The sequence below is a fragment of the Rhinopithecus bieti genome, unplaced genomic scaffold, assembly GCF_001698545.2.
Source record: "Rhinopithecus bieti isolate Rb0 unplaced genomic scaffold, ASM169854v2 scaffold_15572, whole genome shotgun sequence".
NCBI classification, from domain to species: Eukaryota; Metazoa; Chordata; class Mammalia; order Primates; family Cercopithecidae; genus Rhinopithecus; species Rhinopithecus bieti.
The window spans coordinates 1413716-1427146 of NW_016809536.1; the positions used below are offsets into that span (position 1 = coordinate 1413716).

At 34.8% G+C, this 13431-nt stretch overlaps 1 long non-coding RNA gene across 3 annotated transcripts in view; it reads right to left on the reverse strand.

Annotated features, from left to right (window-relative positions):
* Window positions 1–1381: 1381 nt before the first annotated feature.
* The window catches only part of LOC108540581 (uncharacterized), a 108165-nt gene continuing 96115 nt past the window's right edge, over window positions 1382–13431 (reverse strand). For all 3 annotated transcript variants that reach the window (XR_001888709.1, XR_001888708.1, XR_001888710.1), the window contains 2 exons: window positions 9125–9231; window positions 1382–1577 (listed from right to left, as the gene is read on the reverse strand). This is a non-coding gene — a long non-coding RNA (uncharacterized LOC108540581). The remainder of the gene's footprint in view (window positions 1578–9124; window positions 9232–13431) is intronic.

Genomic DNA, 13431 nt, shown 5'->3' on the forward strand with positions numbered 1-13431 from the left:
AGGCCATAGATCCCCTTGACAAAGAAGTAACAAGCCAAACTTCTGAAATTAACTTGGGCCTTTTGGACCAGTTTTAGCATGCTATTTATGTGTAATTTTTATACCATAATAAAATTCCATTATGCACACCCCATTTTATCATCTAGTGAGTTACACAAACCCAATTCATAGTGGACATTTTAGGTTGCACAATTACTTGGTGCCCCATTGTCAGTCATTCAGATTTACTAGGGCCCAAGAGCAAGCCAGGAGATGTTTTTTCTCCTACGTTTTAGTAGTAGGCAACAAATGGATTGGCCTTGCTCTGAAATCAAAAGCTCTATATAGCATTTCTCTACTGAGGTTACCATAGGTAGAAAATTTCTGTCTGCCCCAGACATTTGACTGCCTGTGTCTGATAGAAAGATAGTTCCAATTGATTGTGCAGCATGTACCATAGAGTTAAGTCTCTTTTAAAATGAGCAGCCTTACAAGTTGCCAAGTAAATCACTGAGGCAGCTTTCCGTAATAGATTATTTGTAACCAGCAATATCTAAAGAGGTCAAGCAAGGTATCTCTCACTTCAGAAGACATATCGCAACATGTCTCAGATCTTAAGGATTTAACTGATGTTTTGGGCTACCAAACATCCATGAGGTGTTTCTCCTACCCTCTCACACATGTCTTAATAAGGCATATAGGATATGCGAAACTTCCTCCTTTTCGGGTCCAGTTAGCATGACGTAATGCATCAGATCAGTGCTGCGCAGTACGTGAAGCCAGTCAAGTTCTCTGGACTATATTGTGACAGATACACAAAGAGTGATATAGTCTAGCCTGAGAATAAATTTATCCTGTGGTCACATCAAGGATAAACAAACTCCTAAAATTCCTTTCTGATTTCATTTGCTGATTGAAGATAGAAATACAAAATGACTTTTTAGGTCAAAAGCTTTATATCAGGGCTAGATATTATGCCTATTATTCTATTAAATGTATATACCTGGAATCACAGCTGCATTTAATGTGTGGAATTTCTTTTGGTTTATATAATAGAAACATATTTGAAGTGTGTAAGAGCTCCAATGGTTTCCATTTGCCCTTCTTATCATAAATTACCTGCTATGGGTGAGGCTAATATCTAGAGATTGTGCTTATAGTAATAAAAATATGTCAATACACTTTATATTTTGATGCTGTTCAAAGAACCAAAACCATAGCTATAATCTCCCTGGATCAATATGAGATCAATTAGAGCCAAGGCTCTACCCATACCTAAACTTCTTTAAACTTCTTTTTGAAGTTAGACGACAACAATGAATTAATTCCCCAAGGATTACCTTTAGTTCAGAGCCCAAATCAAACAACTCACAGCAATTCTGAGAATTTTTATTTTCTAAGGGCACATTCATGCTAACAAGTGGCTACTAACACTATTGAGGATGAATTGCAGAACGATTCACTGGTGTACACTTGATGATCCATAGCAGTGTTCTGTTTCAAAGGGATAGTCTTGGTTTAAATACTGCGAATCTCCACTACAGTGTGCAACCTTTAAGTAGGTTTTCTTTCTTCCATAAGAAGTAGAATTTTGCTACCTGTAAGTATCAAATAAACACACCTTAACAGGCTGTCCCCCTAGTTCATTTTTAAGGGTTCTGCAATCAAATAAACCACAGAATATTGCATGTCAAAATTCTGATTACAGTTTGTATGGTAACTGTTCTCACCTTGTCTCTGAAAATAAATTGTGTCTACCTGGCTTCTACTGTTCCATGATCCCATTATTCTCACTAAGATAAGGAAACACAATTCCACTGCAGCATACTCACCATTATTGTTACCCTAGGCGGGACATTTACTTTAGAATTTTTCAAGGCTAATTACATGCTAACCAATCAATATCTTAAGGAATGACAGCTTTACATATCTTGATAGGAATGAAGACTTTGAGTCAAAAAACCTGTCCTTTCAGTAGTGAGCTACCAATCAATTAATTAGAATTACCACTTGTAGTTCATTTCTTGGTTAAGAAAAATTTATGGCATTACGAAAAAATCAATGTGCTCAGTCCAATCAACAATGACATGTTGTATGTCTGTGAGTAGGAAGGAGTTTGGAACAGGTGTTACCATTTACCTGAGAATGCAGACGGACAAGGGAATCTTGCTCCTATTTTCCAAGGCTCTGAGATTGGTACTTAAAGTTATATGCATTATTGGCATTGACCAAGTAAGTCCTGAAATAATCATACTACACATAAACTAGCAACATTGAAAATGTCACAAGATCTGTTCTTAATTGGGCAGTACTTCTTTTTGGACAAATTTAGGGAATAAAGTTTTCTATTTGTGAATGATGATTAATCTCCTGAACAATATATATTTTGATGAAAGTTTTTCTTAAAAGTATTACATGTTTCCTTGTGTCCTTACATTGTCTATTGAGCATAATCCAAATGTTTCTTCATGATTCAGAACGATAATAAATACAGGATAGAATGACTACTGAAATCCATAGCAGTGGTTCTCAAGTGTGAGCCTCAGACCAGCAGCATCAGCAACTGGGAAATAGTTGAAATGCTACATCTTGGGTCCCACTCTTGACCGAATCACCAGAAAGCTCCAGGTGATTCTGATGCACACTACAGTAAAAGAATGTTGATCTGTAGGACTGTTTCTGCCTCTGCTTCAGCATATGCATTAAGTTCAGAAACACTTAGGTTTAAAAGTAAGTCTTGCCCATTTTTAATATTTTTGATCTTGGGAAAGTTATCTAAACTACCCAATATCCAAATTCTTCTGATATAAACTCAACTCTAAAGAATTCTGGGGATTACATGAGTAATTCAATATAGGTCTTAGCATGGGGCTTTACACATAGCAGCAATTTAATGAATGGATGGGATGTTATTTATTTATTTTTTTTTAAGTTACAGCATATGGCTGTGTTTCATAGTTATGTTCCCTGATATCTATTCTATGCAGATTTGCCCTCACTATTTTGATATGCATGCCAATTTAACACACAATTATCTCATTAATGTCCTAAAGTTGCCACATTATGGGTTATGACATATATTTCCTATAAATGAAGGCCTACATCGAAATTTTTTTATTACTTTAAGACTTTGAGTTAACTTCTAGATGACTAAGGAAGCTAGAAATCTTCACAATGAACCAATTTTATAAAAATATTGATTTCTTATAGAATATTCAATTTTAGATAGAATATTCAGTTGTATAATTCTCTCTGGTCTATGTTAGGCATATTGGAAAAAATAACATGAGTTCGATTTTTAAGTATCTGAATGTAAAGAAGAAACAAATTCAAACTAAATCATATTGCAGAATTATATTTGTTCTTTTAATACGTTTTTGTATTTTCAAAATACTGAGAAACTTACAAGGTTAAGTAAAGAGAAATAGTTTTGTAATGGCCAACAGTTTTAATTAGCTTTCCCTGAGGCATGCAGAGTTAGAAAAATAACTTAGCAAGCAAGTATAAACCTGATTCTTTTTTAGTGGGTGGAAATAGAAGGATGTATTAGGTCTCAATGGTAAGGAGAAACTGAACTCCTTTTAAATAAAAAAATAGAGATATATGTACGTTGATGTCAATATTTGTTATCATCTTGACCGGAAGCAAAGAACAGGCTTCCAATCAGCAATCAATGTTAAACATTACTATATAGATTTTTTATTACTGCTCAATAATATAGAACACAACAAGTTTTTGTAACTGTTATAATTCATATTTGGGATTAAAATCATCTTTCTTATCTTATATAAATTTACAAAGTCAGCTATTAAATTGTGTAGGATTTCCAAAGATGTTTTAACAATGCCTTGTATTAAATTGGGATACTTATAAACAAAATAAGAAAAGTATACATGGCCTTACAAATTAATCTCATACATTTCATTTCAACTTACATTGAAATGTTAACTTGAAAGGTTTACCTGGAAGTCAAGTATGTGATGCCATGTTTGCTATTTTATTTATTTTCTGATCAACATTGCTCTTATCTTTTGTTTTGGAAAAGGATCCAGACAAGGATCTGTGGAGAAGTGAAAATAATGAATGTGGAAATGCTGCCATTCCCACCCTTGGCTCCTTGAAAATGGCAAGACTTGATTGCTCTGCCACAGAAAATGCCACAATCCAGCTTTAAAATTCTTCAACTTTCTTATCTGCTTAATAGATTAAATTACTCTTTTACCTGAGGCAAGTCACTCTTTTTTGCATTCCAATCTCTTAACTCTCCGGGAATCTTATCCCTATAAATTATTCTATCCTTATTACAGAATCAATTTTTCTTCTCCAGTATATTTCATATCAAAGAAACACCCATATTTAAGTAGCCCTTTCTTGGCCTACAGTCTTATTTATTTTCCTTACAGCCATGCTCCTATAAAAGTGATTTGGTTCATACTGTTAACTTTCCTTAACTTCCCTTTCATTTCTCTACCATGACAATCCACTGCATTTAACAAACATCTACTGAAATTTCTTATCTTACAGTCAACATAGACTACATTACGCTGCAGTAACGAATAATCTCAAATACTCAGTAGTTTAAAATAAAAATAGTTTAATGATCAGAGAAAGCTGGTAGGGACCACCCAATTCTAATCACACACTTCCAAAATGATAAGAGAAGAGAACAGACCATAGAGATATCCTTTTGGTTTTTAAATGTTTCAATGTTAGAGTAAGAGTAAGATTTCTGTTTACTTTTCTGGAAAAAGCAAGTGATTATTTATAAGGAAATACTAGAGGGGAGTGATAGATTTTTTAAATGAAACTTTAAATAAAAAGTAGCAAAAGTACAAAGTACTTAGTTATACAAAAGACTGAGAGGTTAAGTGTGTGACTCTCGTATTTTCTCAGTCTAAACAGGGGACTTAAGGAAGCTTGAGGCAATTGTTCTTTAGCAATTGTTCTTTCAAAGTAGAAAGACAAAATAGCAACAGGATTCCACTGTAAATTTGTCCTGTTTAATGCTGTGAACCCCTATGACATATCAGGAGATGCACAAAGTGATAGGGATTTATGTAACAGCAGAAAGAATGATGGCTTAAACTTAAAGGAGAACAAGTAGCACAAAATGAAAAAAGATTATTGAACCCCAGAAATTCTATTGGCTGACAAATCTATTCAGCTATAAACATCTGCTTCCTTTAATGAAAACAAAAGAAAAAAAGAAGACTCAGAAGATGGATCCAAAAACCATAGAAAATTATGCTCTTGCCTTAAAACCTAACAGGGTTTTTACTACTGGATTTTAAAATTTCTTAAAACTAGTTACTCATTTTTTTTCCCTTTTATTTTCTCCCTTTTACACCAAAATGTCTATAGCTGTTTTCCTACACCTGTTTTGCCACTTTATTTTGGGGACAGATAAACTATTTCATTAATTTCACAGGTCATTGGATAAATTATGGTCAAAATTGATTAGACTCAGAGTCTCACTCATACCTGATTGACAGGATTTAGATGATGAAATTTAGGGTTTTTATTTTCTTTGAAATGAGGTCTCACTCTTGACCAGGTTGGAGTGCAGTAGTGTACTCACAGCTCACTGCAGCTCCAACCTCTCTGGGTTCAGGTGATCCTCCCACTTCAGCCTCCTAGTAACCTCAGCCTCCCAATAACTGGGACCACAGGCATGTGCCAATACACCTCACACCCAGGTAGTTTTTTTGTGTTTTTTTTGTTTTTTTTTTTTGTCTGTTTTTTTGTAAAGGCAGAGTTTTGCCATGTTGCCCAGGCTTCTCTCAAACCCCTGAACTCAAGCTATCCACCCAATTCGGCCTACCAAACTGCTGGGATTATAGGCATTAACCATTACACCTCATGGTAGTTCTATTTGTAATGTTTTGAGGAACCTCTGTACTGTCTTCCATAGTGACATTCCCACCTACAGGGTACAAGTTTTCCCTTTCTTCCTTCCACACCTTTGGCAAAACTTGTTAACTTCTTGTCTTTTTGATAAGAGCCATCCTACCAAGTGTAAGTTACTATTTCATTGTGGTTTTGGTTTGTATTTCCTTGATGATTAGTGACGTGTAAGATATCTTTTAATAGAATCATATTAAAAAGTACTCTCTTCACATACAGGGCACTGGTTACAATTAAGGTCATAGATAAGCTATCATTAATTCCCCAACACTTGGCCTCATCTGCTTCTAATTTACTTTCTGTCTACTTCAAAGAAAGTATTGCTACAGTATTTGAGCTTTCCATTTTCAATTAACTAATCATTTCATATTTTTTGCTTCCCTAGAGAGGAATATGGATAAGAGAAATATTAAAAATGATGGCAAGAGGCAGAATAATATTTCTGAGTTGACCATAAATTTATCAACCTATAAATTAATGATTACTTATTACAAAACAACTTTTATCTCTGCTATAAACTGGACTTCTGTCTTTATAATTTACTTAGAGACCTATGAAGTTCATTTGTAACAATGTATTTTCATAAATATGAAACTCTGTGACATTACTTCACCCAGAGAAATAAAGGTACAGGATTATAGACTGCGATTTAATCCTCTAACTGCACACTCTCCAATGTGACTTTTTTACAGTTATTTTCTTTTTATTATGACAGAGAATTGAAAGACAAAAGGCCAGTGGCAATCCATCACTAGTGTGAGGAAAGTCCAGTAATAAGAAAACTGTAATAAAACAGGTGTAAGAAAACCTGAGAGCCTGGCTGCATAGTAATAGAGATAAAACAAATGGGCTTGGGAAAGATAAGATTTATCTACTTTAGTAAGCAAGAAATAGACACAATTGACAAACCGAGATAAAAGTGTACATGGACAATTAACCTCAAGTTTAACTAACAAATAGAGAATTGGAAAAGTTTACACAAATGAATAGAAATTACAAAGTTTGCCTTCTTTCTATGTCAAAAGGCAAATCAAATTTGATCTAGAATGCTTTTCCTAAGGATATATATTTTCAAATTCAATGTAACAACTGAACAGCAAACATGCAGATATAATCAATCAATACTTTATAATTTGTTACAACATATTTATCTTTTTGCCAAATAATCATTTTAGGTACTTTTGCTATATATATGGAAGATACTTTCTTTTACATTTTTTTAAACAATAACTTTTGAAATGCATATAGTTTACAAATAATATTTTTTCCAGATTTGGTCAAACTTGCAATTTGATATACAGTAAATAAATTTCCCAGTTTAAGAGACTGCTTTTAAAATGATTGCAAAATGCCCTTGTATTTAAAGGAAAATCACAATGTTCCTTTTGTTGATCTCAAAGAGGTAGATTTTAATAAGGTTTATTAAAAAATTTCAAGAAATAATTTATTTTTTGTTTATTATTGTTATTATTTTTACTTTTATTTTAGGTTTGGGTGTATAATACGTGCATGCTTGTCACAAGAGTAAATTGCATGCTGCTGAGCTTTAATATAGGAATAATTCTATCACCCTAGGAGTGTGTATAGTAACTGATAGTTATTTTTTCAAACCTTTTTCCCTTTCCATTCTTCCCCTTTTAGTAGTCCCCACTGTATATTGTTCCCATCGTTGTGTCTGTATGTACTCTGTTTAGCACTCGCTTATGAGTAAGAATGTACAGTATTTGGTTTTCCATTCCTACGTTAATTTGCTTAGAATAATAGCCTCCAGCTACATCTATGCTGCTGCAAAGAACACGATTTCGTTCCTTTTTGTGACTATGTAGTATTCCATGGTGTATATGTACCACATTTTCTTTATTCAATCCACTGTTAAGGCATCTAGGTTGATTCTCTATCTTTGCTATTGTGACTAGAGCTGCAATGGACATAGAAGTGCATGTGTCTTTTTGGTAGAATGATTTCCTTTCCTTTGAGTATATACCCAATAATGGTATTGCTGGGTTGAATGGTAGTTCTGTTTTAAGTTCTTTGCAAAATGTTCATACTGATTTCCACAGTGGCTGAACTAATTTACATTCCCACCAACAGTGTATTTTACAAAGTACATATAAAACTTTTTTCCGGTAGAAAAAATATTTCATTGATGATAACATTTCCTTCCTTTCCAGATTAAAAGAGTAAAATTGGCATAAAAGGTAAAATAGAAACTGTATCTTCTCCTCATGACTAGCATATTTCAATGTTAATAAGATAAATAATGCCCTGTAATCAAAGTTGTGTTATTCTAAGTTTTGCAAATAACCAAAATGTGTTTTGGACAGTCTAGTGTTCTCCACAGAGTAGACCGGACAACAAGAAATGGGTAAATCTGTCTGCCAACAGACTAAAACCATGTTGGCTCTATAGTAAAGTTCAGGAAATGGTCATGGAAGGGTATTACTATTCTACAGGAAATTTCAATATTCTTTATTTAAGGGTAACACATAATTTTGATCAAGGGAGTAGGCTCATATAAAATAACTATTTTACTATTAAATATATAATCTAATAGATATGATATCACTAATCTTCAAGTATTTAAAAATATTAATTTTGATATACCAAGGCACTATTTTTCAAGAATTCTTATTATCATTATCACTATTATTATTTCAAGATTTGAAATCAAATGAGCAACTATTAACATAAGCCCACCTCCACTTATTGTTATTCTAAGCTCTCTGGTTCTCACACACCTGCCAAGCCAATCCACCTTGTCTTAATGTTCAACTGTTCATAACATTCTGACATGGTGTGTATATTTGAAAAGGCTTCTCCATATATTCCATTAATTCAGGTTCATAACCTCCCTCAAAAATTTGCTAAACAACCTTACCTTTTTCTATGACCTTGATTTCTGCAACTCATTCTAACTATTCTGTTTTATATCAGTATATTTTAATTCATATTTATAGTTGATACCACTTGATACTTTACTTTGGAAGCTTTCCCCATGGGAATCCACTACTGTCTTTCCTTGTTTATGGTCTATTTTCTGCTAACAACAACTCAGAATGATAGCAACTATATTTTACTAATTAAGATGACCTGTTTCCAAGTCTTCCACCATTTGTATTGTCAGATGAATGCTTTCCAAAGATAACTGTAACTAGACATTTCAATATGTCACACTGTCTTCCAAAGCCCTAGGTTACACTTTAGCAATTTTATTCAGTTTATTAAATAATAGTCTACTTACCTAGATTACACTGTCAGAAGGTATGTTAAACTACCCATGTCTTGGCAGAGTCACAGCTCTGCCCATTGTATTAAATTTAGAAATGGAGGTAAAATTCCCCCCAAAAGCTGAAAAAAAAAAAAAATACATATTAAGTTTTTGCATTAGTGCTACTCTAAATAGTGTTGTATTATTCTTTTGGAGAAATTTGGGTTTCTAGTTTAAATCATGACTTAAATTTAAATTTACTGATTACTACACTAGAATTGTTTCCATCCCAATGCATGTGCAGTAGGAAAAAATATACAGCATTTTGAAAAGAATTCCAGCAGCAAAAGCTCGATTTACATGTTTTCCATACCACTTCCAATTTGCATATTGGACACAATTTGTATTTTTAAATGGAAACATGTTATCTAATTTTAAATTATGAAATGTGATTATTTTTTACCCATCTATTTTAATCTTACTATTTGGTCATAATATTTTAGTACTTCAGTAGCTAAGATTTTCTGTTACCAAGTCTTTCCAGGTAAAATTTTAATATGGTCTAAAACAATATTAACATTTAATAATTTATAATGCAAAAAAAATCATTATGTGAAAACGTTCCCAGATGTTTCAAAAATTAAAATTTTAATATTATTAAAAATCTGCTTACTTTGGCTGGGCACAGTGGCTCACGCCTGTAATCCCAGCACTTTGGGAGGCCGAGGTGGGTGGATCACAAGGTTGGGAGTTCAAAACCAGGCTGGTCAACATGGTGAAACCCCATCTCTACTAAAGATATAAAAAATTAGCTGGGCATGGTAGTGGGTGCCTGTAATCCCAGCTACATGGGAGGCTGAGGCAAGAGAGTTACTTGAACCTAGGAGGCGAAGGTTGCAGTGAGCCGAGATCGTGCCATTGCACTCCAACCAGGGCAATAGGGCAAGAGTCTGTCAAAAAAAAAAAAAAAAAAATCTGCTTATATTGTATTTTTTAATATGGTTTCTAAACTTCAGCCAGTCAACCTACTTCTCAGAATTTTTCCATGTTTTTGAAAACATGTTGACACATTGTTTTGTAACTGTTGCTTTAATTTAATATATGGGAAAGATACTTTCAGATCCAAATGTCATGCAAAAGAAAAATATAGCAATTCAATTGACTTTCAGAAAATGTAGAAATTTAACCAATTCAGCATTTGCAGGGTATTTCCACTGTAGATTGGGAAATTGAAGTAAACACAATAAAACATTCTGAGAAACATACAATTGCAGATTGAATTTTTAAAAAATGAGTACTAACTGACAACACTAACGACGCATAATAATTTATATTCTCCATTTTATCTTTGAACAAAATTGAGCAAAGAATTATTGGAAGAAAGAATTGGTTTTATCACAGTTGTACATACTCAATCATTGAGAATTTATCTGTCACACACCTTTGAGATACATACTCACGGGATTAAAGTAACCAACTCCAGAAACAAGACTGTCTAAAGGTGAATCCATGAAATATAATTGACAATGTTGGACTTGTAATATTAGACAGTGAAGTTATGCAATATGGGAGGAACAAAACAAATATTTCACAAAAGATTTTGAAAATCAATATTATTACAGAATTATATAAAAAAACAAACTTTTTGGACCATTGATAATATAATGGAAAATTTACACCATTGAAGTTAGTGCAGGTACATTGTTTTTGTTCATTGTCACATTCACATGCACATGTAGCAGATTAAATGGCAGGTTCACATAATCAGGTATAAAAGAAAGAAAAAGCTGTAAACTCTGAAGTCACATAGGACTGACTTCAAATCTCAACTCCATTATATAAATTTGTAACTTTTGGCAAATAGATTTTACCTTTAATAGTGTCAATTTGCTCCTAATAGAATAAGTTATAATGAACATCTTACAACGTATGTGAATATGAAAAGTAATGCTCTGTGTATGGAGCCTATTTTATGTGTCCCATACTCGGGCATTAGTAAATACTGTTCCTTTCTTTCTTTAACAATTACGCTCCTGGATTCCATCATTCCATCTCACTTCTAGGAATATTTTCTTGTCTTTTCCTTTTTTTCTTTCTTTCTTCTTTTTTTTTAATCATGACCCTTTCACATCAAGTAGTTGGTCAGCGGTCCACCTTAAGTTTCTCTTTCTCTTGGTCCCACACTTGAGCTCTTGCCTTTGTGAGAAGAAGTAGTGGAAGCAGTTTGGGGCACAAATAAGGTATCTGGATTTAAATCCTGGCTGCATAAGTTTTGGCAAATAATTAAAGCCTGTGAACCAGAGTTTTACCACCTACTTCCCACATTAGTTAATGTGTGGAATAAATGAGATAATTACATATAAACTATATGTAAAATGCTAATAATATTACATTACACTGGATAAGTGTGCCACAAAGTAGTATTAACTATTTTTAATAAATGTTGTGGTTTTATGTGCATAACACTTGAGTTCCTAATCTGTGCTTTAAGATAAACATACATTTATAAAGTTGAATGTTAAAACTAAATTTCAGCATCAAGACCTCCACACCTCCCTTTATTTCTGCATAGCTTTATTTATTATCCCCTCTCCTTTATGTTTAATACTTTCCTCACTACTGGGTCCTTCCTTTATTGTATAAATATGCACAAATGTTTGGCTTTACAAAATAAATAAATAACAATAAAAACAAAAATTGCTCAAATTAAATGTCTCCCTTGGTCTCATCTAATGGAGCTGAGAGGAGTTGAGAAGATAGACTGCAAAGGCAGCTCAGGTTCCATACCTGGCTCCACCTCTTACAGGCTGTGTAAGCTTAAACAATTTGGCTACTGTTTCTGCAAATCATTTTCATCATCTGTAAAATTTTGATGATTCAATTAAGGGAGGAGACAACCCCTCATATTGTTTTATGCCCAATTTCTGCCTCCAAAGAAAGAAGAAACAAAAACTAAAAGGCAGAAATGAAATCCACAAGCAAACAGCCTGATGCCACACCCTGGGCCTGGGAGTTAAAGATCGACCCCTGGTCTAATCGTTTATTTGCATAAGAAAAGCACTTATGAAGTGAAGATTCCTCTCCTATTCTATTCTGTTCTAATTACTGGTGCATGCAGCCCCCAGTCACGTACCCACTGCTTGCTCAATTGATCACAACCCTCTCACATGGAATCCCTTAGAGTTGTGAGCCCTTAAAAGGGACAGGAATTGCTCACTCAGGGAGCTCGGTTGTTGGAGACGTGAGTCTTGTCAAAGCTCCTGGCCAAATAAAGCCTTTCCTTCTTTAACTCGGTGTCTGAGGGGTTTTGCCTGTGGCTTGTCTGTTGCATTTTTTCATTCCCTGACCGGGAAACGAGGTGATTAACAGACGATCAAGGTAGCCCCTCAGGTGGCTTAGGCTTGCCCTGTAGAGCATCCCTGAGGGGGACTCCAGTCAGCTTGAGCAACACGGATCCTGAGAGTGCTCACAGGTAGGCAACTGCCCCAGTGGAAGGTCTCACCAGAGCAGTGAGTGGCAGGCTCCCGTGGATGATCAACACGGTGGCTGAACACTGGGAAGGAACTGGCACTTGGAATCTGGACATCTGAAACTTGGTAAGACTGGTCTTTGGAACTTGTCTACTCCATTTGAGTGGAAGCATGTCCTGATCACCCATGGTGTGCCTGTACCGGCACTTTGGTTTTTTGTTTTTGACTTGACTTGGATTGCTTGATACTTTGGTTTTGGTTTTGACCTGGCTTAGATTTCTTGATACTCTGATTTTGGTTTTGATTCTGGTTTGGTGTAAACTGTACAAGTGTGTGTGTGCCCTTTTCACCCATTCTTTATGTGGTGTGCATGTGGTGTGAGTGTGGTGTTTTGTCTCGAGGAAGCATGGGTCAGGCACAAAGTAAGCCCACCCCAATAGGAACTATGTTGAAAAATTTCAAGAAAGAATTTAAGGGAGATTACAGTGTTACTATGACACCAGGAAAACTTAGAACTTTGTGTGAAATAGACTGACCAGCATTAGAGATGGGTTGGCCATCAGGAAGAAGCCTGGACAGGTCGCTTATTTCAAAGGTATGGCACAAGGTAACCTGTAAGCCAAGGCACCCAGACCAGTTCCCGTACATAGACACTGGGTTACAGCTGGTTTTAGAACCCCACAGTGGTTGAGAGAACAGCAGCATAAGTGGCTGGCAGAGGCAAGGAAACACCAGCAGGGAGACAGAGAGGAAAGAGACAGAGAGGAAAAGAGGCAAAGAGAGAGAGAGGAAGAGACAGAGAGAGAGACAGAAAGGGAAGGAGGAAGGAAGGAAGGAAGGAAGGAAGGAAGGAAGGAAGGAAGGGAGGGA